This window comes from Bos taurus, chromosome 6, assembly GCF_002263795.3.
Source record: "Bos taurus isolate L1 Dominette 01449 registration number 42190680 breed Hereford chromosome 6, ARS-UCD2.0, whole genome shotgun sequence".
Taxonomy (NCBI): Eukaryota; Metazoa; Chordata; class Mammalia; order Artiodactyla; family Bovidae; genus Bos; species Bos taurus.
Window position 1 is genome coordinate 6,185,617 of NC_037333.1, and position 23,377 is coordinate 6,208,993.

Below are 23,377 nucleotides of genomic sequence, written 5' to 3' on the forward strand. Positions count from 1 at the left end.
TATTTAAAAGAGTTTTTACCTTCTTTAGTCGTTCAGTCACTAAGTCGTGTCCAGCTCTGCAACCCCATGGACTGTAGCACACCAGGCTTCCTGTGCTTCACTGTCTCCCAGAGTTTGCTCAAATTCATGACCACTGAGTCAGTGATGCTATCTAACCATCTCATTCTCCTTCCCCATCTCCTTTTGCCTTCATTCTTCCCCAGGATCAGGGTCTTTTCCAATGAATCAGCTCTTTGCATCAGGTGGCCAAACTATCAGAGCTTCAGCTTCAGCATCAGTCCTTCCAATGAATATTCAAGGTTGATTTCCTTTAGAATTGACTAGTTTGATTTCCTTGCAGTCCAGGGGACTCTCGATAGTCTTCTCCAGCACTACAATTGGAAAGCATCAGTTCTTTGGCCCTCAGCCTTCTTAATGGTCCAACTTTCACATCCATACATGACATCTGGAAAAACCACAGCTTTGACTATACGGACCTTTGTCAGCAAAATGATATCTCTGCTTTTTAATACACTGTCTAGGTTTTTCATAGTTTTCCTTTCAAGGAGCAAGCATCTTTTAATTTCATGGCTGCAGTCACCATCCACAGTGATTCTGGAGCCCAAGGAAATAAAGTCTGTCACTGTTTCCATTGTTTCCCCATCTATTTGCCATGAAGTGATGGGACTGGATGCCATGATCTTAGTTTTTTGAATGTTGGGTTTCAAGCCAGCTTTTTCCACTCTCCTCTTTCACCCTCATCACGAGGCTTTAGTTCCTCTTTGCTTTCTACCATTTGAGTGGTATCATCTATATATCTGAGGTTGTTGATATTTCTCCTGGTAATCTTGATTCCAGCTTGTGAGTCATCCAGCCCAGCATTTTGCACAATGTAGTCCGCATATAGGTTAAATAAGCAGGGTGACAATATATAGTGTTGACATACTCCTTTCCCAATTTTGAACCATTCTGTTGTTCCATGTAATATCCTAATTTCTTAATCTGTGACTATTTTCTACAAACCAGAAAAAGAAGTAATTATTTTTATCAAAACTATGGAATTCAGAAATATTTCTTTGTGGAGATATTTATAGACATTCTTGGAAAGAAGTTTGTGAAAAGGTAGGTCACTTCATAGATTTTTGCAGTCTTCCTTAAAAAAAAAAAAAAAAGCTTCCTACTGCAATAACCTATAGAGAAAATAAAATTCTTAATCATTATGTTATCTTTCAAAATGAAGATCTTTTTATTCTTGACCTGCAATTTATTAACACTCATAACTTTATCTTGGACCCTTAGCTGAATTTTTTTTATCATTTGATACTTTACCACAATTTCACTATACAATATATTTTAACAAAGTTTTATCATTAATGGTGTTCACACTCTAAAACACAATTCAGATTGATTCTGAATCCAGAAACATAAAGCTCCTGATCTTGCTCTCAAGTCGTGCATTTTCTTTTCTGATTATTTGTAATAGTAGTTCTCAAACACGGGTAATTTAGCTCCCAAGGGGGCTTTTGGCAATGTCTGGAGAAATGTTTGATTATCACAACTAGGGGTGCTACTGACATCTGATGAGTAGAGGCCAAAGATGCTGATAACCACCCTCTAATCCACAGGAGCCTCCCACCTCCCACTGTTATCCCACCCTGAATGTGAACAGTGCTGAGCTGAGAAACACTGCTTTATAAGAAACATTTTTGGGAACATTGCTTTGTTATCTTTTCAGCTACTGTAGAAGATTTTTTAGGTACTATATGAAATAAATGTCAGATTTATAAGAATGTATACATTCAGATGAAAATTGTGCTTCAGAGGATTCTAAGAGACAGTGGATAAGAATGGAATCCAGAACCTAGGTTGAAGGGACTTTTGTTTCCCCCACCCCAGAAAATGGAGGCTTTTCCATAACGGAAGGAGGAAGGAAGGAAACAATGGATGTAGCTGCAAATAATTTTGAAGATGTGCAGATATAAAGTGGAGGTCACCTATTGAGAGGGAGGTGGCAGTGGTGTCCTAGGAGGTTTAAAAATAAAGGTACCTTAAAACATAAGACAAAGCCCAATCTTGGTGATAGAGAAAGGAATTCTTTCCCTTATCTAAAACCAATGAATAAGCTCTACTGATTTATGGATTTAGGTAAAGCCCATAAAAAAATAATAATTGAAGTTGAAATAGCCACTGTAGAGAATGGACAGTGGCTGTGCTTGAAGTTAAATGGGCAAAGGCATCACTATTCAGGTAATCATCAAGTTAGTGCTAAATATAGCCTCCAGGAGATGGAGATTATGGAGGGATAAGGAAGGGCTCATTTCTTACCAAGTAGACTAGGGTGCAGGACAGAGTCCTAGCATAGCAAGGGACTTGGGGAACTAGTAGAAGAGAGAAGCCTAGTGGTTATTAGGGTGGATAATCACTGGGTGGATAAAAACTATGGTGGTTAAGGGAAATGATTGTAACTTGATGGGCATGGAAGAGCCCAAGCTTATACTGCATGATTGATTCTTAATCCCACCTGCAGATGGGAATGGAAGCCTTATTCACTTCTGTTTTAAGCATTAGCTCTAACAGCTATTGAAATAAAGTCTGGCATATTGTGGAGGCTCAATAAATATTTGTTGAACGTGTAAATGCTGCATACTGTTACAGTACTAGAAATGCGTACTTTGCTGAGGAAAATGTTTTTTTTTTTTCCTTACATAAACTGGCTGATTTGTTTTTTTCTGGCATTTTGGCACCAAAAGAGACATAGATGATACAAGGGAGAAGCACACGGTACTCTGAGACCCAAAGGGGAGTCATCTAAGAGTCTTGAGGTTTCAGAAAGGGGCTTCCCAGAGGGGGTGAGCTTTGAGTTTGTATAGAGCAATCCGAGGATGAAGCAAGATCACTTTATTTTTGCAAGGATGTGTCCAGGTGGGCTATGGGAGGCAAAGTTGACACTGAGAAATTTGCCTCTTGCCTTAAATCCCTTTGCTCTCCTGCCAGAGAAAAATTCTGTAGAACAGAAATCTCCAATAAAAGCTATAAGTCTAATGGGACCTTATACACATTCATTGTAAGCTGCCTGTTTTACATACTTTACCAAGGATCATACGCATGAATTCCAAAGTCAAATTACAGCAAATTAAGGACAGTCAATTGAAGAAATGGTGAAAGTCCTTACTTAATGTGGGGATGGACAGCAAGGATTTTGCATTGGTATCATCAATTGAGTAATGTCACTGACCACTGCAGGTGAGCTGCTAAATATTCCTGCCTCAGTTTCCTTTTCAATAGCATGGAATCTGTGTTATCTATTGACATTAATTAGTATATTAAAAAAAAGGATTCAGAATGCTTGGAGGAGAAAGTAAAATTTATTTTTCTATTCAAGATAAATATCCAGCCATATTCACCAGAAAACACATTTGTATTAATCTGTAATTTAGATTTTAGGTTATACAGCATAAATAGCTTTTTTTTTCTTTTTTTGTGCTGAAATAATTTTTTGCTCCTTTATGCTTGATGTTTTAAATTACTGGACCTAATTCTTGCTAATGTGTCTTTTTGCATTCGATCCAATGTACTTGCAACAACTTGCAGCAACTAACCCGATAATTATCAAAACACTTCCCAAGCAATCTAATGCACAAAATGGGGCTGAGGAAGAGTGCTTTGCTGGCTTATACTTGTCTGATGAAAAAAACCTGAAAATATGTTTATTTGTGAAGCATTTCATGTTTTTCAAGATACTTTACCATATATTTTAAAATTTATTTTTAAATTGGAAGATATCATATATTAATGTAATATTGCCACACTAATTCTGTGAATTAAGTATTATAATTTTACTCATTTGATAGTTTAGGAAGGTTAGGAGGTTAAAGAAGTTGGCTGACTGATCATTTCAGACTGTCTCTGCAATATGTCTCTGGTAAGAAAATTAAGCATCCAGGTGAACTGGATAAGCTAAGTTCTGGACTGAAGTTAAGTTGTTCAGCTCCTACACATTTAGAACTAGCTGGAAATCTTTGCTGTTAGGTCATAGATCCTGTTTTTTTCTCTTTGAGGAATCAAAGCCAAAGAAGTAGAAACATTAAGGATATTTTTCAAATGTGGATTTTAATGGTCTCCCATAAGAATTAATTTTGGAACGAATGCCAGCTGATTTGGTTTAACTATATCTATACTTTGTCATCTTATTCAGTAGAATAAGATGGACCATTCTTCCTGAATGATAGAAAGTGGTTGTTTGCTCTTCTGAATTCATATTATATTATGAATATATGGACTATATGAATATAATTATGGAACCATTGCATGGTCCAACAGCTTTAAAAATCTTTTCTCTAGTAGATTTCCACTGAAAAGGTATTTGTGTATTCATACACATATAATCCAGGGGGCTTCCGCAGTGGCTCGGCAGTAAAGAATTCACCTGCTGTGCAGGAGACCAGGGTTCGATCCCTGGGTTAGGAAAATCCCCTGGAGAAGGAAATGGCAACCCACTCTAGTAATCTTGCCTGGAAGACCCTATGAACAGAGGAGCCTGGCAGACTACAATCCACAGCATCATTAAAGAGTTGGACATAATTTAGCAGCTAAATAGCAACAACAAATGCCCTTCTTTGTCTTTGGTTACAGTTTTTGTCTTAAAGTCTCTTTTGTCTCATATAAATATTGCTACTCTAGCTTTTTTTTCATTTCCATTTGCATGGAATGTCTTTTTCCATCCCCTCACTTTCAATGTGTATCTATCTTTAGATCTGAAGTTAGTCTCTTGTAGAGAACATATGTATGAGTCTTGTTTTTATGTCCATTCAGCCACTCTTTTTTTTTTTCACTCTGCCTTTTGATTGGCACTTTCATTCATTTGCATTTAAAGTAATCATTGCTACTTATGTACTTAATGACATTTTGTTAATAGCTTTGCCTTTCTTTTTTTTTTTCTTTTTTTTTTTTTTCTCTTCCCTTGTGATTTAATGATTATCTTTAGACTTACGCTTGGGTTCCATGCTTTTTTCTGTGTATCTGTTTTAGATTTTTGGTTTGCGATTACTGTGAGGTTTATATCTAGCTATATATATATATATCCAGTTCCAATTCAGTCACTCAGTCATGTTCGACTCTTTGCAACCCCATGAACCACAGCACGCCAGGCCTCCCTGTCCATCAACAACTGCCGGAGTCTATCTAAACCCATGTCCATTGAGTCGGTGATGCCATCCAACCATCTCATTCTCTGTCATCCCCTTCTCCTCCAGCCCTCAATCTTTCCCAGCATCAGAGTCTTTTCAAATGAGTCAGCTCTTCACAACAGGTGGCCAAAATATTGGAGTTTCAGCTTCAACATCAGTCCTTCCAATGAACACCCAGGACTGATCTCCTCTAGAATGGACTGGTTGGATCTCCTTGCAGTCCAAGGGACTCTCAAGAGTCTTCTCCAACACCACAGTTCAAAAGCATCAATTCTTCAGTGCTCAGCTTTCTTTATAGTGCAACTCTCACATCCATACATGACTACTGGAAAAACAATAGCTTTGGTTAGTCGGACCTTTGTTGGCAAAGTAATGTCTCTGCTTTTTAATATGCTGTCTAGGTTGGTCATAACTTTCCTTCCAAGGAGTAAGCGTCTTTTAATTTCATGGCTGCAATCACCATCTGCAGTGATTTTGGAGCCCAGAAAAATAAAGTCAGCCACTGTTTCCCATCTATTTGTCGTGAAGTGATGGGACCAGATGCCATGATCTTAATTTTCTGAATGTTGAGCTTTAAGCCAACTTTTTCGCTCTCCTCTTTCACTTTCATCAAGAGGTTCTTTATTTCTTCTTCACTTTCTGCCATAAGGGTGGTGTCATCTGCATATCTGAGGTTATTGATATTTCTCCCAGCAATCTTGATTCCAGCTTGTGCTTCCTCCAGCCCAGAGTTTCTCATGATGTACTCTGCATATAAGTTAAATAAGCAGGGTGACAATATACAGCCTTGACGTACTCCTTTTCCTATCTGGAATCAGTCTGTTGTTCCATGTCCAGTTCTAACTGTTGCTTCCTGACCTGCATACATGTTTCTCAAGAGGCAGGTCAGGTGGTCTGGTATTGTTGTGTCAGTCTTTTCTGGTCTGCATGATTTCTGCTGAAGTCAGCTGATAGCTTTAAGGGGGTCACCTTGTATGTAACTTGTTACTTTTCCTTGTTGCTTTTAGTTTTCTCTCTTTATTTTTAATTGTTGCCATTCTAATTACAATATGTACTGGGATAGTCCTCTTTGAGTTTGGACTCTCTGCTTCCTGGACCTGAATATCTGTTTCCTCTCCTGAGTTAGGGAAATTTTCAGCTATTGTATTTTCAAATTTGTTGTCTGTCCCTTTCTTTCTCTCTTCTTCTCTGGGACCCCAGTAATGCAAATGTTAGTATGTTTAATGTTGTCACAGAGGCCTCTTAAATTGTCCTCATTCTCTTTATTGATTCAGTGATTTCTACTACTTTGTCTTTCAGCTTTCTGATCCATTCCTCTGTATTATCTAATCTATTACTGATTCCTTCCAGTGTATTTTTCATTTCAGTTGTTATATTCTTCAGCTCTGTTTGGTTCCTCTTTATATTTCTAATTCTTCATTAAGAGGGAACAAAGAAACATGTTTCAAAAAAAGGAACATATTTTTCCAATTTTACTTTTTAAAATTTCTGTGTATTTGGTAGATCGGTTACACTTTCCAACCTTAGGGAAGTGGTCTTTCACAGACCTTCTATTGCACTTGTATGCATCCCAGCAGCCCGCTCCCCTCTGTTCACCAGAGCTGCATATTCAAGGGGGGCCTCCTATTTGAACTGCATGAGTCCTTCTGTTGTGGTGACCTGGCTACCATGGGTGATCTAGTAGGCATGGCTGGTCCCTGGTCCAGTTGGTTACAAAATCCTGCCTCGTGTAGAGGTTGTTGTCCACTGGTGGGCAGGGCATGGTCACACAGCTGCTGGTGGTGGGGCCCTGGAGGATCACAGGGCTGGTGCCAGGCCAGGGGTGTGCAGAGCTCGGTTCTAGAGTGACTCGCTGTGAGGCCAGTGGTCCCGGGTCTATCGTCGACCTGCTGGTGTGTTGGGCTATTTCCTGACACGCCAGCTGCAGTATCCAGAGTGTCCCGAAGCCTGTTTTAGCCTGCTGATACACGGGACTAGATCCCAGAAGATCCTGGGGCTAGTGCCGACTCACTGGTGGGTGGAGAAGGTCCCTGGGTCTCAAGAGCCCTGGGGATAACAGACCTTTTGCTGGCCCAATGGTGGGTGGGGCCAGATCCTGGGACAACTGGGTGAGGGGCCTGAGTCGTCTCAGAGCTGGTATCGGCGTGCTGGTGGTCAGTGCTGGAGCGCAGCGTGTCCCTAGGACGTGGGCCTGCCTGCAGGCAGGTGGCCTGAGTCCTTGGACTAGCACCAGCCCACTGTTGGGCAGACTCGGGTCCTAGATCTCTGGCTGTGTGGCTTAGGGATCCTGGATCTGGTGCCAGCCTATAATGGGTGGGCAGCTGAGGCCCTGGGAGACACAGGGCTAGTGACAGCTCACTCATGCATGAAGCCAGGTATTGGGGTCTCTGGCTACAGGACCTTGGGGTATCCCTTAGTCGGTGTTTGACTCACTGGTGAGAGAGCCTGGAATCCACGGAATCCTGGGGCTGATGCTTACCCACTGGTGGATGAGGCGTCCTGAGGCTGCTGCCAGTGCACTGCTGTGCGGGCCAGGTCATGGGCTCTCCGGTAGACAAGGTTTGGCTCCGGTGTGCTGCTGCCTCAGGGGGTCATGAGGGTGCAGGCCTGCTGGTGGGTGGGGCTATGGCTCTGCCTGGCTGGTCGCTTGGCCTTAGGTGTCCTAGTAACTGGGATGGATGGGCTCGTGGGCACCCTGAGCCCTGGTGCTTAAGCTAGAGAGAGAATTTCAAAATGAAGCCCACCAGCACCAGTGTTCACATGGTAGAACAGGCCTCCAAAAATGACCCAAGGTGTGCTCCTGTCACCTCTTTCCTCTCTGAGAGGCTTGCAATATCAGCAAGTGGGTCTTACCTAGTTGCCTTTCAAATTAGTGCTTATGTCCGGTGGGATCCTGATGTGGAGCTCAGACCCCTCACTTCTTAGGGAGAATCTCAGCAGTTTTAATTATCCTCCCACTTGTGGTCACCCACCTGTGGGTATTGGTTTTAACTGTACCACATCCTTTTTTAAAAAAAATTTTTACTGTCTTGGGTCTTAGTTGCAGCATGCAGGATCTTCTCACTGCAGTGCTTGGATTCTCCAGTTGTGGCACCTGGGCTTAGTTGCTCCGTGCCATTCCACATCTTGACCTCTCCTACCCATCTTGTTGTCGTTCCTTGTTTGTACTTTTAGTTGTAGAAGATCTTTTCTCCTAGTCTTCTGAAACTTCTCACTGAGTTCTATAAATATTTGTGATTTTGGTGTCCCCATGGGAAGAGGTAAACTCAGGGTCTTCCTGTTCCACCACCTTGGCCATCCCCCCCAGTGCTCTGTCCTTGACCATTTGGATGTGGCCATTTTTATTGAGCTAATTAGCAAAGTAACAGTAACAGCAGCAACAACAATGAATACTTGTTTAATAAAAATATTCAGGAAGAATATTATAAAGATGAAACTGACCTTAGATCCATAATTCAATTAAGAGAGAGACCAAAGTTAAGTGACAGTGAAGGTTTTTAAAAGGTCAAGTCAAATTCTGCTTGTTTTCTGATTGACCTGCAATGCTGTGTGACAGGACTCCGTACCCAGTCAGCTTTAGCTATCTCTCTTTTACCTTACCATGCTCACAGTTTCTATTGCCATCAGTAGAGGCAATAAAAGGCAATAGATGCAAGTGCAGACACAATAAAAGGACAGTAGACTCTTGCTTGAGTTTTCAGTTACTCATCAGTGCTGGTTTATGGGTTTTCCATGAATATACATGTTATTTGTTTTTCTTTGCCAAGTCACCTGATTTCTCAAGTCCTGGATTAGGAAATGAGACAGGCATAGAGGCATGCCATTGGCTCTCAGAGAACTGTGTTTGTCACAAGTGACTTTTGTTTTATTTTTTACAATACAATGCATAAAGTGCCATGTAATATACGACTTGATTATTTATACTCTGAGGCTAAAGAAGGTAAGGATTAGTTGCTCTACTTTTCTTATTCCTATTTTTCCTAGACATTTCTGCTTTGCTAAACTTTTAGATTACAAGATATTATTTGCCACAACAGTGATCTCCATTTTGCTGTCTGGTTTACAAATACTAATCGCTTCAGAATAACTGAGCATTTTAATATTTTGAGGATATGAAATAATACATTGAGGTAAGCTATAAGATTTGATATAAAATTAATATGTTCCTAAGGAAAAGCAAAACACTGTGATACCTCCTCTAAACTTGGTGGCTAATTGTTAAGAATTTGAGAAACCACTTTTTTCTAAAGAGTTTGTTAAAAGCATTGAGTAGCTGAAAAGTAGGTGAAAAAATTACTCTAAACTCATGCTATATGTATATCTGCTTTATGTGTAATTTTTTGTACAGGTATTTTTCTTCTTTAACTATCACAGCAGTATGCATGGATGAGGTTTCACTGCTCCCATTTTGCAACTGAGAAGTCTGAGACAGAGTGATTAAATAGCTCTCCCTCCACCTACAGCTAGTAAACAAAACCAGGATTTAAGCCAGGTTATATGTTCAAAAATCTACATATTTAACCCCTATGTTACACTTTCCTTTTTTGTTTATTAAAAATAATAATAAAATAAAATTTAAAATGTACTTTTTTAATATGGAAGAGAACTGTCAGAAGCCCTCATTCTTTCTAGTCACTAATCTGAATCCTAATAAATGAGGTAATTCTTCCTGAACTAAAGCTGAAATTTTTGTTAAATTTGGTGAGAGTTCTTTAATTATACTAGCAGGTTAGAAAACAAATTCATGAATATACATATAGGAATTAAAAAAAGACACTGGCACACTTACTCTCACCTAGACAAAGAGCCATAGTCTGGAAACCTGTTTGTGTAGAAAAAATTGAATCCCAGCTCTTGAATGAACTGTTCCAGCACTCATGCTGAATGAAATACCTCAAAAAGATCATTTCTAGAGATAATGTTAGTAGCTTAGTGGTAGAGATACTATAATAAAGAATGAATTACTTTTATCTTGTAGATCTTTTTTCCTTCTTTATTTTTCCTTCAGTTCAGTTCAGTCGCTCAGTCGTGTCCGACTCTTTGCGACCCCATGAGTCGCAGCACGCTAGGCCTCCCTGTCCATCACCAACTCCCGGAGTTCACTCAGACTCACGTCCATCGAGTCAGTGATGCCATCCAGCCATCTCATCCTCTGTCATCCCCTTCTCCTCCTGCCCCCAATCCCTCCCAGCATCAGAGTCTTTTCCAATGAGTCAACTCTTCGCATGAGGTGGCCAAAGTACTGGAGTTTCAGCTTTAGCATCATTCCTTCCAAAGAATACCTAGGGCTGATCTCCTCTAGAATGGACTCGTTGGAACTCCTTGCAGTCCAAGGGATTCTCAAGAGTCTTCTCCAACACTACAGTTCAAAAGCATCAACTCTTTTGTTCTCAGCCTTCTTCACAGTCCCACTCTCACATCCATACATGACCACTGGAAAAACCATAGCCTTGACTAGATGGACCTTTGTTGGCAAAGTAATGTCTCTGCTTTTCAATATGCTATCTAGGTTGGTCATAATTTTTCTTCCAAGGAGTAAGCGTCTTTTAATTTCATGGCTGCAGTCACCATCTGCAGTGATTTTGGAGCCCCCCAAAATAAAATCTGACACTGTTTCCACTGTTTCCTCATCTATTTCCCATGAAGTGATGGGACCAGATGCCATGATCTTCGTTTTCTGAATGTTGAGCTGTAAGCCAACTTTTTCACTCTCCTCTTTCACTTTCATTAAGAGGCTTTTTAGTTCCTCTTCACTTTCTGCCATAAGGGTGGTGTCATCTGCATATCTGAGGTTATTGATATTTCTCCCGGCATTCTTGATTCCAGCTTGTGCTTCCTCTAGCCCAGCATTTTTCATGATATACTCTGCATATAAGTTAAATAAGCAGAGTGACAATATACACCCTTGACGTACTCCTCTTCCTATTTGGAACCAGTCTGTTTTTCCATGTCCAGTTCTAACTGTTGCTTCCTGACCTGCATATAGGTTTCTCAAGAGGCAGGACAGGTGGTCTGGTATTCCCATCTCTTTTTTTTCCTTAGTCATCTGTTATTGTTAGCTGCTAGTAATCATAAAAAAGACATTGTCTTTTCTCACGTTTTCAGTATTTCTTTCTATTAAGTCATTGTTATTAGACGGAAGGAAGTTGAGTACTTGGAACTTAAGTGGCTTAGTCAAGATTACAACAGTGACTCATTTACTTAGCTGAAAAGGGAGCAAGGAACTTCCTGGTTATCAGTGTTACACGCTGTTGACTCAATCTGCCTTTTCTCCTCCCCTTCAAATCCATGAGCTTTTAATGCAAAATAGGAGGGCTTGTTCTTCAATGTGACCATCACTGCTGCTCTCTGAGGAGACATAACTTGAATTAGGATTTGTTTTGATGGTCAGTGTATAAACCTCATGGTTTTATTTTGAGAAGTTAAATCTTTTGTTTTTTTTAATTGGAGTAAAATTGCTTTACAGTGTTGTGTTGGTTTCTGCCATACAACAATGCAAATCAGCCATAATTATACATTTATCACTTCCCTCCTGAATCTCCTTCCTCCCCCCATCCCACTCTTCTAGGTCGTCACTTAGTGCCAGGCTGGGCTCCCTGTGTTATACAGAAACTTCTTACCAGCTATCTGTTTTACACATGGTAGTGTATATATGTCGATGCTACTTTGAGAAGGTAAATCTTAAAGTGAAGATTCCTTGTTAGTTGGTAATTTCTTTGCAAACATCGCCTTCAGAGTTGATTGTTCCTGCAGAGTAAAGGCTTTGAAGTTCAGGCAGTCTAGAGTCAAGCTGTAAGCAGGTATAAGGAATGAGACAGTGTGATCATTTGCGCTCTTATTTTGCAATATAGTTTACACCCACTAGGTATCCACCTGGTGTGATGTAATATTTCAGGGGAGGTACTGTTAACTATGACTCACAGGTATCACTGTTGTCTGGACATGAGTGATCTCTAGAATTTATTTCTCATGAAATAAGATTTTACATGTAGTGCTGTAGCAGTTAGGAATTAATTTTACATATGTATTGATAATTCTTAATTATCAAGTTAAATTTTCTTTATGTCTGTTCCCAGTGCTAAGCTATTTACCATATTCTTTCCTATATTGCAGTTGTCTCTATCAATTTTTCTCATGAGCTTTGATTATATAAAACTTGCCTTGTTTGCCCATAATTTAATATATTTCACGAGGCAAGTCAGGAACGACCTCAGTTGGACTGAAACAACAGGCCTCTTTGCTGGCAGCTCGCACAGAGTTGGACATAACTGAAGTGACTTAGCAGCAGCAGCAGCATAGTACAACAGATATTAATAGAAAATTTCACTTTGCTTTAATTATTATCTCTGACATCTCCCTGCAAAGGCCCCAGGGATGGATATAATACTATTGCTGATTAAATATTTAAACTTTTTTTTTAATTTATTTTTTTTATTGAAGGATAATTGCTTTACAGAATTTTGTTGTTTTCTGTCAAACCTCAACATGAATCAGCCATAGGTATACATACATCTCCTCCCTTTTGAATCTCCCTCCCATCTCCCACCCCATCCCACCCCTCTAGATTGATACAGAGCCCCTGTTTCAGTTTCCTGAGCCATACAGTAAATTCCTGTTGGCTATGTATTTTACGTATGGTAATGTAATTTTCCATGTTACCCTTTCCATACATCTCATCCTAATCTTAAATATTTAAACTTTTAATGACATTTTCTAAATTCTTCCCATCACTTCCCATGATCCTTAAGTAATAACAATCACTGCACATCACAGTGGCCTTCTCAGGTCATAATGGTAAAGAATCTGCCTGCCAATATAGGAGAAGCAAGAGACACAGTTTTGATCCCTGAATCTGGAAGATCCCCTGGAGTAAGAAACAGCAACCTACTCCAGTATTCTTGCCTGGAAAATTCCATGTACAGAGGAGCTTGGCAGGCTACAGTCCATTGGGTCACAAAGAATCAGACCTGACTGAGCACACATGCACACACATCAGGATACATGCCCTCAGTCAAGCAGTGTGATTTTAATTCCTATTTCCAGGTCATATGATAATCTTCAGAGCTGCTGCACCATCCACCAGTTATTCCTAGAATGTACTTCTTCCTTTTCCAACTGCATCTCTTGCCTCTGTTAAAAAATACTATTAAATTTCTTCCTGTAGGTTTTTTCCCTACCCGCACACTTACTGGATTTATTGTCTTCAGAGAATAGGAAAAAGGCTGAGAGAAGTGTATAAGTGTATTCATTGTAGCCCTAATCATCACTTTCCATCAGTGATCCAGGAGAACATCCACATTTTTCCAGCCATATATGCCAACTTTCCCACTTCTGTAATGTTATATTTTGTCTTCTTTCCTATTATAATAGATCAACTATACATGATGTTATTTAGAGTCAAACTCTCTGCTCATGCACTAGGTCCTCTCTTAACAGCCTCACTTCATTTAGGTTCACTGCTTCATTGTCATTAAAAAGACCTTCTCTAACAATCTAAAACAATAGCATTCCCACACCATTGAGTTCTAATCCCTCAGCCTGTCCTACTTTTCTTCAAGGCAATTATTGTTATCTGGAATGATATTAAACATTTTTTTGTCTCCTTCCACTTAGAACAGAGGTTGGCAAACTATGATTGAAGGACAAATTGGCCTACCATCTGTTTCAATTAAAAAAAAATTTAATTGAAGCTCAATCATGGTCATTTGTCTGTCTGTCTGTTTGTCTGGCTTTGGCACTTACAACAATATAGTTAAGTAGTCATGAAAGTGGAGAAGGAAATGGCAACCCACTCCAGTACTCTTGCCTGGACAATCCCATGGATGGAGGAGCCTGGTGGGCTACAGTCGATGGGGTCGCACAGAGTCAGACACGACTGAGTTCACTTTCACTTTTCACTTTCATGCATTGGAGAAGGAAATGGCAACCCACTCCAGTGTTCTTGCCTGGAGAATCCCAGGGACAGAGGAGCCTGGTGGACTGCCGTCTATGGGGTCGCACAGAGTTGGACACGACTGAAGTGACTTAGCAGCAGCAGCAGCAGCAGTCATGAAAGAGACTGTATGGATCACAAAGCCTAAAATATTTATTGAGCTTTTATAGAAAAAGTTGTTCCACCCCTGCACTCGACTACAATCCACACAAAGAAAGGGACTTTGTTTTGTGCCGTCCTGTATCCCTGGTACCTAGGAGAATACATGAGGCTCAATAATTATTTGGTGAAGAAAGAAAATAAAGAATAAATGAATCATCTCTGGAACCATCTTGATTCAGTCTTCTCTGTCTTCAGTATCCTTCTTCCATTTTCTATAAATGTCTGTTCTCTGATTTGTTTCCTCCATTAACCTTTTTTTTTCCCCCATGTAAAATTTACAGTTGGAGAAAAAAACTCTAAAAATAGCTAAGTAAATTTTGGAAATATGAAAGTTAATTTAGAGGAATTATTTTTCCTCTGACACTAGTGTTAAAAATATGTCTAAAACTATTTAAAATTCCAACATATGGATGCTGAACACCATGCTTGCTGAATAACCAACAAATCACAGAAGAAATCAAAATATGCATAGAAATGAATGAAAATGAAAACACAACAACCCAAAACCTATGGCACACTATAAAAAGAGTGCTAAGGGGAAGATTCATAGCCATACAGGCTTACCTCAAGAAACAAGAAAAAACTCAAATAAATAACCTAATTCTGCACCTTAAGCAACTTGAAAACGAAGAAATTATGAACCCCAGGGTTAGTAGAAGGAAAGAAATCTTAAAAATTATGGCAGAAATAAATGCAAAATAAACAAAAGAGACCATAGCAAAAATCAACAAAACCAAAAGCTGGTTCTTTGAGAGGATAAATAAAATTGACAAACCATTAGCCGGACTCATCAAGAAACAAAGGGAGAAAAATCAAATCAACAAAATTAGAAATGAAAATGGAGAGATAACAACAGACAACACAGAAATACAAAGAATCATAACAGACTATTATCAGCAACTATATGTAAATAAAGTGGACAACTTGGAAGAAATGGACAAATTCTTAGAAAAGTACAACTTTCCAAAATTGAACCAGGAAGAAATAGAAAATCTTAACAGACCCATCACAAGCATGGAAATTGAAACTGTAATCATAAATCTTCAGCAAACAAAAGCCCAGGACCAGATGGCTTCACAGCTGAATTCTACCAAAAATTTAGAGCAGAACTAACACACATCTTACTCAAACTCTTCCAGAAAATTGCAGAGGAAAGTAAACTTCCAAACTCATTCTATGAGGCCACCATCACCCTAATACCAAAACCTGACAAAGATGCCACAAAAAAAGAAAACTACAGGTCAATATCATGGGTGAACATAGATGCAAAAACCCTTAACAAAATTCTAGCAAACAGAATCCACCAGCATATTAAAAAGATCATACATCATGACCAAGTGGGCTTCATCCCAGGGATGCAAGGATTCTTCAATATCCACAAATCAATCAATATAATACACCACATTAACAAATTGAAAAATAAAAACCATATGATTATCTCAATAGATGCAGAGAAAGCCTTTGACAAAATTCAACATCCATTTATGATTAAAAAAAAAAAAACCTCCAGAAAGCAGGAATAGAAGGAACATACCTCAACATAATAAAAGCTATATATGACAAACCCTTAGCAAACATTGTCCTCAATGGTGAAAAATTGAAAGCATTCCCTCTAAAGTCAGGAACAAGACAAGGTGCCCACTCTCACCACTACTATTCAACATAGTTTTGGAAGTTTTGGCCACAGCAATCAGAGCAGAAAAAGAAATAAAAGGAATCCAGATTGGCAAAGAAGAAGTAAAACTCTCACTGTTTGCAGATGACATGATCCTCTACATAGAAACCCTAAAGACTCCACCAGAAAATTACTAGAGCTAATCAATGAATATAGTAAAGTTTCAGGATATAAAATTAACACACAGAAATCCCTTGCATTCTTATACACTAACAATGAGAAAACAGAAAGAGAAATTAAGGAAACAATTCCATTCACCATTGCAATGAAAAGAATAAAATACTTAGGAATATATCTACCTAAAGAAACAGAAGACCTTTATATAGAAAACTATAAAACACTGATGAAAGAAATCAAAGAGGACACAAATAGATGGAGAAATATATCGTGTTAATGGATCAGAAGAATCAATATAGTGAAAATGAGTATAGTACCCAAAGCAATCTAGAGATTCAATGCAATCCCTATCAAGCTACCAATGGTATTTTTCAGAGAACTAGAACAAATAATTTCACAATTTGTATGGAAGTACATAAAACCTTGAATAGCCAAAACAATCTTGAGAAAGAAGAATGGAACTGGAGTAATCAACCTGCCTGACTTCAGTCTCTACTACAAAGCCACAGTCATCAAGACAGTATGGTACTGGCACAGAGACAGAAATATAGATCAATGGAACAAAATAGAAAGCCCAGAGATAAATCCACGCACCTATGGACACCTTATCTTTGACAAAGGAGGCAAGAATATACAATGGAGAAAAGACAATCTCTTTAACAATTGGTGCTGGGAAAACTGGTCAACCGCTTGTAAAAGAATGAAACTAGAACACTTTATAACACTATACACAAAAATAAACTCAAAATGGATTAAAGATCTAAATGTAAGACCAGAAACTTAACTCCTAGAGGAAAACATAGGTAAAATACTCTCCGACATAAACCACAGCAGGATCCTCTATGACCCACCTCCCAGAATATTGGAAATAAAAGCACAAATAAACAAATGGGACCTAATTAAAATTAAAAGCTTCTGCACAACAAAGGAAACTATAAGCAAGATGAAAAGACAGCCTTCAGAATAGGATAAAATAATAGCAAACAAAGCAAAGGACAAAGAATTAATCTCAAAAATATACAAGCAACTCCTGAAGCTCAATTCCAGAAAAATAAAAGACCCAATCAAAAAATGGGCCAAAGAACTAAACAGACATTTCTCCAAAGAAGACATACAGATGGCTAACAAACACATGAAAAGATGTTCAACATCACTCTATCAGAGAAATGCAAATCTAAACCACAATGAGGTACCATTTCACACCAGTCAGAATGGCTGCTATCCAAAAGTCTACAAGCAATAAATGCTGCAGAGGGTGTGGAGAAAAAGGAACCCTCTTACACTGTTGGTAGGAATGCAAACTAGTACAGCCACTATGGAGAATAATGTGGAGATTCCTTAAAAAACTGGAAATAGAACTGCCTTATGATCCAGCAATCCCACTGCTGGGCATACACACTGAGGAAACCAGAATAGAAAGAGACACAATGTTCATCGCAGCACTGTTTATAATAGCCAGGACATGGAAGCAACCTAGATGTCCATCAGCAGATGAATGGATAAGAAAGCTGTGGTACATATACACAATGGAGTATTACTCAGCCATTAAAAAGAATACATTTGAATCAGTTCTAATGAGGTGGATGAAACTGGAGCCTATTATACAGAGTGAAGTAAGCCAGAAAGAAAAACACCAATACAGTATACTAATGTATATATATGGAATTTAGAAAGATGGTAACGATAACCCTGTATGCGAGACAGTCAAAGAGATACAGATGTATTGAACAGTCTTTTGGACTCTGCAGGAGAGGGTGAGGGTGGAATTATATGGGAGAATGGCATTGAAACGTGTATATTATCATATGTGAAATTAATTGCCAGTCCGGGTTCAATGCATGAGACAGGGTGCTTGGGGCTGGTGCAGTGGGATGACCCAGAGGGATGGTATGGGGAGGGAGGAGGGAGGAGGGTTCAGGATGGGGAACACATGTACACCCATGGTGGGTTCAAGTCAACGTATGGCAAAACTAATACAATATTGTAAAGTAAAATAAATAAATAAATAAAATTTTTAAAAAGGAAAATAATTTCTTTTTTTTTTTTAATTCTACCATCTGTATCATTGTGTTCATTTTGAAGCAAAAATTTTGTCAGGATTTTGTAAATAATAGAAATGTAAATGATATCTCTTTTAACAGTCATTTTTCACAACTAGTTATCTAGCATATTGCTTGATACTCTTGGCAGTCTTTTTGCTAATAATGTTCACACCTTTTTTAGCTTTTTTTTTTTTTAATTTATTTTATGGAGTTTGATTTTTATAGAGCAATCTTTCGTATTTGGTTGCCTGAACACTTTTTATTATTGATATGTAATGTATTTACCCCTTCTTCAATTTTCACTCATGAGTCTCTCTCCAAAAAGCAAACTCTATTGACACATGCAGTTGTTTCAATTTCACAACTTACCCATGCCAGAGATAGTTTCCAACTTTGATCTCTTGCAGATGGAGAACAAAACCAGTACTAAATAAGTGAACTTCCTATGCCTATACTTAAGACAAAAGAAAACAAACAAAAGATTTTGCTGGATATAATTACTCCTAGGTAAGTAAAAATTCTGTGAACCTGTGGAATCTGGAATGTACTGGTAACAGAGCTGGGATTACCTAATGGAGTCTTGGATTATGATTTTGAAATAGGAGGTTAAATCTCTACTATATCCCAAAGCAACCTAAAATGTGGAGTTGCTCCCTTAGAGGAAAATTCATAATTGTATGGTATCTATGGTAAAAGTATGTGATTCTGAATATGCAGTTATGTGTTAAGAGTGAATGCATGAAATCAGATCTAGCATTACTGTCCTGACATGATCACTTTTGTCATCTGCTTCTAACACTGAAGAGACCTTTATGGTTCCTCAGTCTCCATGGTTCCTTCATGGTTCCTCAAAGGTGATTTGCTGCTGCCTTATAACAAGTCATGATAAAGACACTTGCCCCTTCTCTCTGTCTCTAGCTCTGACCTCATTTATTTAAATTCTGAGGTTAATTCCTGATAGATCTTCAGTTTACATTCCACCTCACCTATATCTCCTTGCCCACACTTGTGCTAAGTCGCTTCAGGCATGTCTGAATCTTTGCTGCTCCTAGGACTGTAACCTACCAGGCTCTTCTGTCCACAAGATTCTCCAGGCAAGAAAACTGGTGTGGGTTGCCATGCTGTCCTACAGGGGATCTTTCTGACCCAGGGATCGAACCCTCATCTCTTACATCTCCCACATTGGCAGGCAGGTTCTTTACCACTAGCTGCACCCAGGAAGCCCTCTATAGCTCCTTAATTATATTTATTTGAGGCTCATAAGTCGTGATAATGGCAGAGAAAGCTGATGAAAGATTTTTATTTCTAAATAAATAAATTCCTAAGTTTATTTCAAAATATAAAGTTTGTAAATAATAAAAGCTTTTTCTTTAATAATAATTACATCCCTAAATAACTTTGACATTTCCTAGTTTTTTTAACTACTGTGCTGGTAAAGACAACTAAGATACTGGGAAACAAAAAGATTAACCTATACCACATGAAGGAAAGTTGTTTGTTTTATATATATAATTTATGCATTCATTTCAGCTTTATTTTTTTTTAATTGGTTTATTTTTTGACTATGGTGGGTCTTCATTGCTGCACGCAGGCTTTTCTGTAGTCTCTGAGAGTGGGGGCTACTCTTCACGGACTTCTCATCGCTGTGGCTTCTCTCGTTGTGAGACACAGGCTCTGGGCACATGGGCTTCAGTAGTTGCGGTGCATGGAATCAGTAGTTGCAGCTTGCAGGCTCTAGCATGCTGGCTCAGTAGTTGAGGTGCATGGGTTTAGTTGCTCCATGACATGTGGGTCTCCCCAGACCAAGAGTGGAACTGGTGTCCCCTGCATTGCAAGGTGGACTGTTAACCACTGGACCACCAGGGGAGCCCCTGGCTTTTGTTTTATTTTTGAATTCCGGTGGATTGTTTTTGCTCATTTTTCATAAATTTCTGACATTAGGTATTCAAACTAAATTTACAAAAATCTATCAAGTTTACTAAACATATTTATGATTTTTTTTTTTTTGTAAAATAAAGCCTGCATATTATATGATAGCAATTCTTATCTGGCTTCTAGGCAGTTTCTATTGATTGGGGAAGGCCAAGAACCCTGATTGGTATCACAATTCCTGTGGTATATAGTGATCATTCAATGAAAGGTAACAATTATATTTTTTAAAAAAGAAGAAGAAGAAATAAGTTCCTGGGAATCAGGAGACCTTGTCCCGAAATTGCTTCTGTTGTGTGATTCTAAACAGGTCACATAACTTCTCTGGGATTTGGTTTCCTCATCAGTGATGGGAGAGGATTGAATTATGTGGTCTCTCTTCCCTTCCAGTCTTACACTGGAATAGTCTCACACTCTATTTTAAGGTCTCTGGGATGTGTGTTGTGGAAATAAATTCACAAACTGAAATCCAGGTATATATATCCCTACTTCCATCTTTAATTTTTTTATTGTTACTTTCAGTATTTAGCTCAAAACGAGGACCAAAGCAAATTCTTTTAGTTTATTCATCTTTTGTTATTCCAAAGGCACACCCAAACATGGGTCAGTGAGAAAAATGTTCAAACATTTGTAAACAATCAACTATCCTAATGTGAAGGCCAACCAAGCAGAATCCTAAATGGGGCAAGGCAATGAAAACAGTCTTAAATTCTGGCTTGGACTCCTTTAAGGGGTCCAGAATTAGGATTCTTTGCTAACTATATCCTTTTTGTCTCCCTTCCTTTTATAGCAGTGTTTTATTGCTTAAGGCAAAAATGGTGTGGAAAGATAATGCAACTGATTCACTGAAACATAAATCTCAGCATAATGATTTAAACACTGTGACTTTGTATTGGGCTGATACCAAGCAGGGTGATCGGGCAACTTGACTCAATACCAGGCTGCACAATCTGTGAAGGGCAACCTGATGTTCTAAGTGCCCAGACAAAGCCTGTTGCTAAAAAAAACTTAAAATGTTGGTTGAAAAAATCTTGATTGCATTCATGTGCTGGAATGCTCAGCCATGAAATCAAAGAAGGTGGTAAACCAGAGAAAGCAGCGGAGTAGTACATCTTTTGAGTTTATTTCCTGACTTGGATGAACTTAAGTGTTGATTTTTGTATCTTAGCAATTTTATGGGGCTGGGTAACACCCAGAGGGGAAACAATGACACCTTTGCTGGTAACCTGGCAGGAAAGGAAAATCTGGAGAAGTGGAAAAATGCCTACCAGGAATTTTCAAATGGAGTGGTCAGCTCTAGAGCTGTGTGCTTTGAATATTTCTTCCTTTGTTTCCATAAAATCCTTTGTCAAGTTCAATTTTCTCAGCAATATTTTTCTGTGAAGTGGATTCATTATTTTGTGTGTGACTGGGGAGGCTATTGGGGAGCTCAAAGAGAAGGACCAGGAGACAGATGAAATCTGAGTTGCATTTACACATGATCTCCTAATTTAAGCTGCCAAAGATACTTTTTCAACTATAGGGGCAAAAGAAGCGAAGATTGAATGGACTGAGTAAAAACAGAAAGGCTGTTTTCTCTGAAAACTCAGCATGACTTTAGGGTAGTGCCGCTTAATCCAGATGCCATGAACTGAGAAGAGAATCATCTTTCTGTCTTTGGCCTATAGCTGGGCATTCTCTGTGGAGGAAGAGCAGAGTAGTCCTTTTGAGCCCACAGTCCTGAACAGCCCTGAGCCACAGTACAAGGTTTGACAGTAAAAGAGTCATGCGTGTCAGGAGATATACTGTGGGCATGTGGACTTGCTATTGTTAGCCTGGAGGAAATAGCAAGACAGAGAGTCTAAGAGACTTGCTCAAGGTCGCAAAGCGAAGAAGTGACGGATCTAGGATTTGAACCCAGGCCACCTGACTGCAGAATCAGGTTCCTCACCACTGTACTAGATCCTAGAGGACACGTTCTGGAAATCAGACACCTGAAATGTTCCCAGGCTCCACAACTGTATTCCATAGACTGTAAGCTCCATGGAAGTAAACCGGACAAGGCAAGGAGTATGTGTCTGTTCTGCTCATCATTGTACACTCAGCAGCTGTTAAATGGTAAGTATTCAGTAAATATTTATAGAATGAGTACAATGAGATGTATCACTGCATACACAGGATGTCTTCTCTCATCCAGACTGGAATTCTCTACACTGTACAAGTCCATAGGATGTACAAGTCAGAGCAGAAGTATTTTTAAATTGTTGTTTTCCTTTGAAGGATAAAAGAGAATGATCTCTAATAAACTCATAGGGATTAAAGGAATATGACACAACACACCAACTCTATAAGTGAGCAACCAGACCCAGAGTGGTAGGAATCTGCCAAGGTCGCACCATCCAGAAGGACTAGGATGGTGTTAGAAAAGGCAAACCAAACATGTGTCAGGGAGCGGTGACAGAGAAAGAGAAAGAGAGAGGTCATCTCTGTAACTAGTTTGTTCAAAATGTAAAAATCACAAAATCTAGAAAAACAGTTATCCTAATGGTAACTGGGCACATGGGTAAGTTATGTGTCATTAAAAACATTAATATGTTATTTGAATTACATAATGGAAGCAGTGGTAGACCCATAGTTTTTGTATGCTTGGGACCTAGAAAGATCTAAATCCTACCCAAACCAGAACCAGGAACTGGACTCAGACAGCTTCTCCTCCTCCCACCCCACAACTGTCAATTTATGCATTCCTCTTGAAACCGAGACGGACCCTGCAAGGCCCTCCTGGGTCCAAGAGCCCCTCCATGCCTTCCATTTATTGTTTGCAGAAAAAGGCTTCAACCGCATAGGCCTTCCCTGAGTTCCAAGGTGCAGATTCAAGCAGTTACTAATTATGTAAGTGAGAGAATGCAGAAACAAAGGAAAAGCAGACAAGAAAAAATAGTTCAGCGATAAAACACAATCTTAAACCTTATGATGGTGGAAACTTGAAAGTGTCTTTTACCACTCTGGATCTAGTTGCTCATATATAAAGTTGGTGTGTCATGGTCCTCTAATGTCTAGTTTCTCCTCAAGGGATACCCATAACAATCCAGCACACATCTTTGAGTTATTCTGCAGGAACTAAGACCCCCACCCAGAAGGAGGGTGATGACTTCATGCTGCATGCAAGCTAGTAGACTCCAGACTGGTCAGTGCCAGGCTGATGACTGTGATTCCTGAAACACCACCCTGTTACCTCACCACCAACCAAATCAGAAGAAAGTCATGCACGCTGCACCCCTCACCCCAGACATTGCCTTTAAAATTCTTCCCTGAAAGCCATCAGAGTTCCAGTCTTCTGAGTAGGAGCTGCTTGTTCTCCTTGCTTGGCCATGGC

General features: G+C 39.2%; 1 long non-coding RNA gene across 7 annotated transcripts in view; it reads left to right on the forward strand.

Annotated features, from left to right (window-relative positions):
* The window catches only part of LOC101906469 (uncharacterized), a 358,594-nt gene that overhangs the window by 112,931 nt on the left and 222,286 nt on the right, over positions 1-23,377 (forward strand). For all 7 annotated transcript variants that reach the window (XR_009495005.1, XR_003035054.2, XR_003035055.2 and 4 more), the window contains exon 3: positions 18,501-18,600. This is a non-coding gene — a long non-coding RNA (uncharacterized lncRNA). The remainder of the gene's footprint in view (positions 1-18,500; positions 18,601-23,377) is intronic.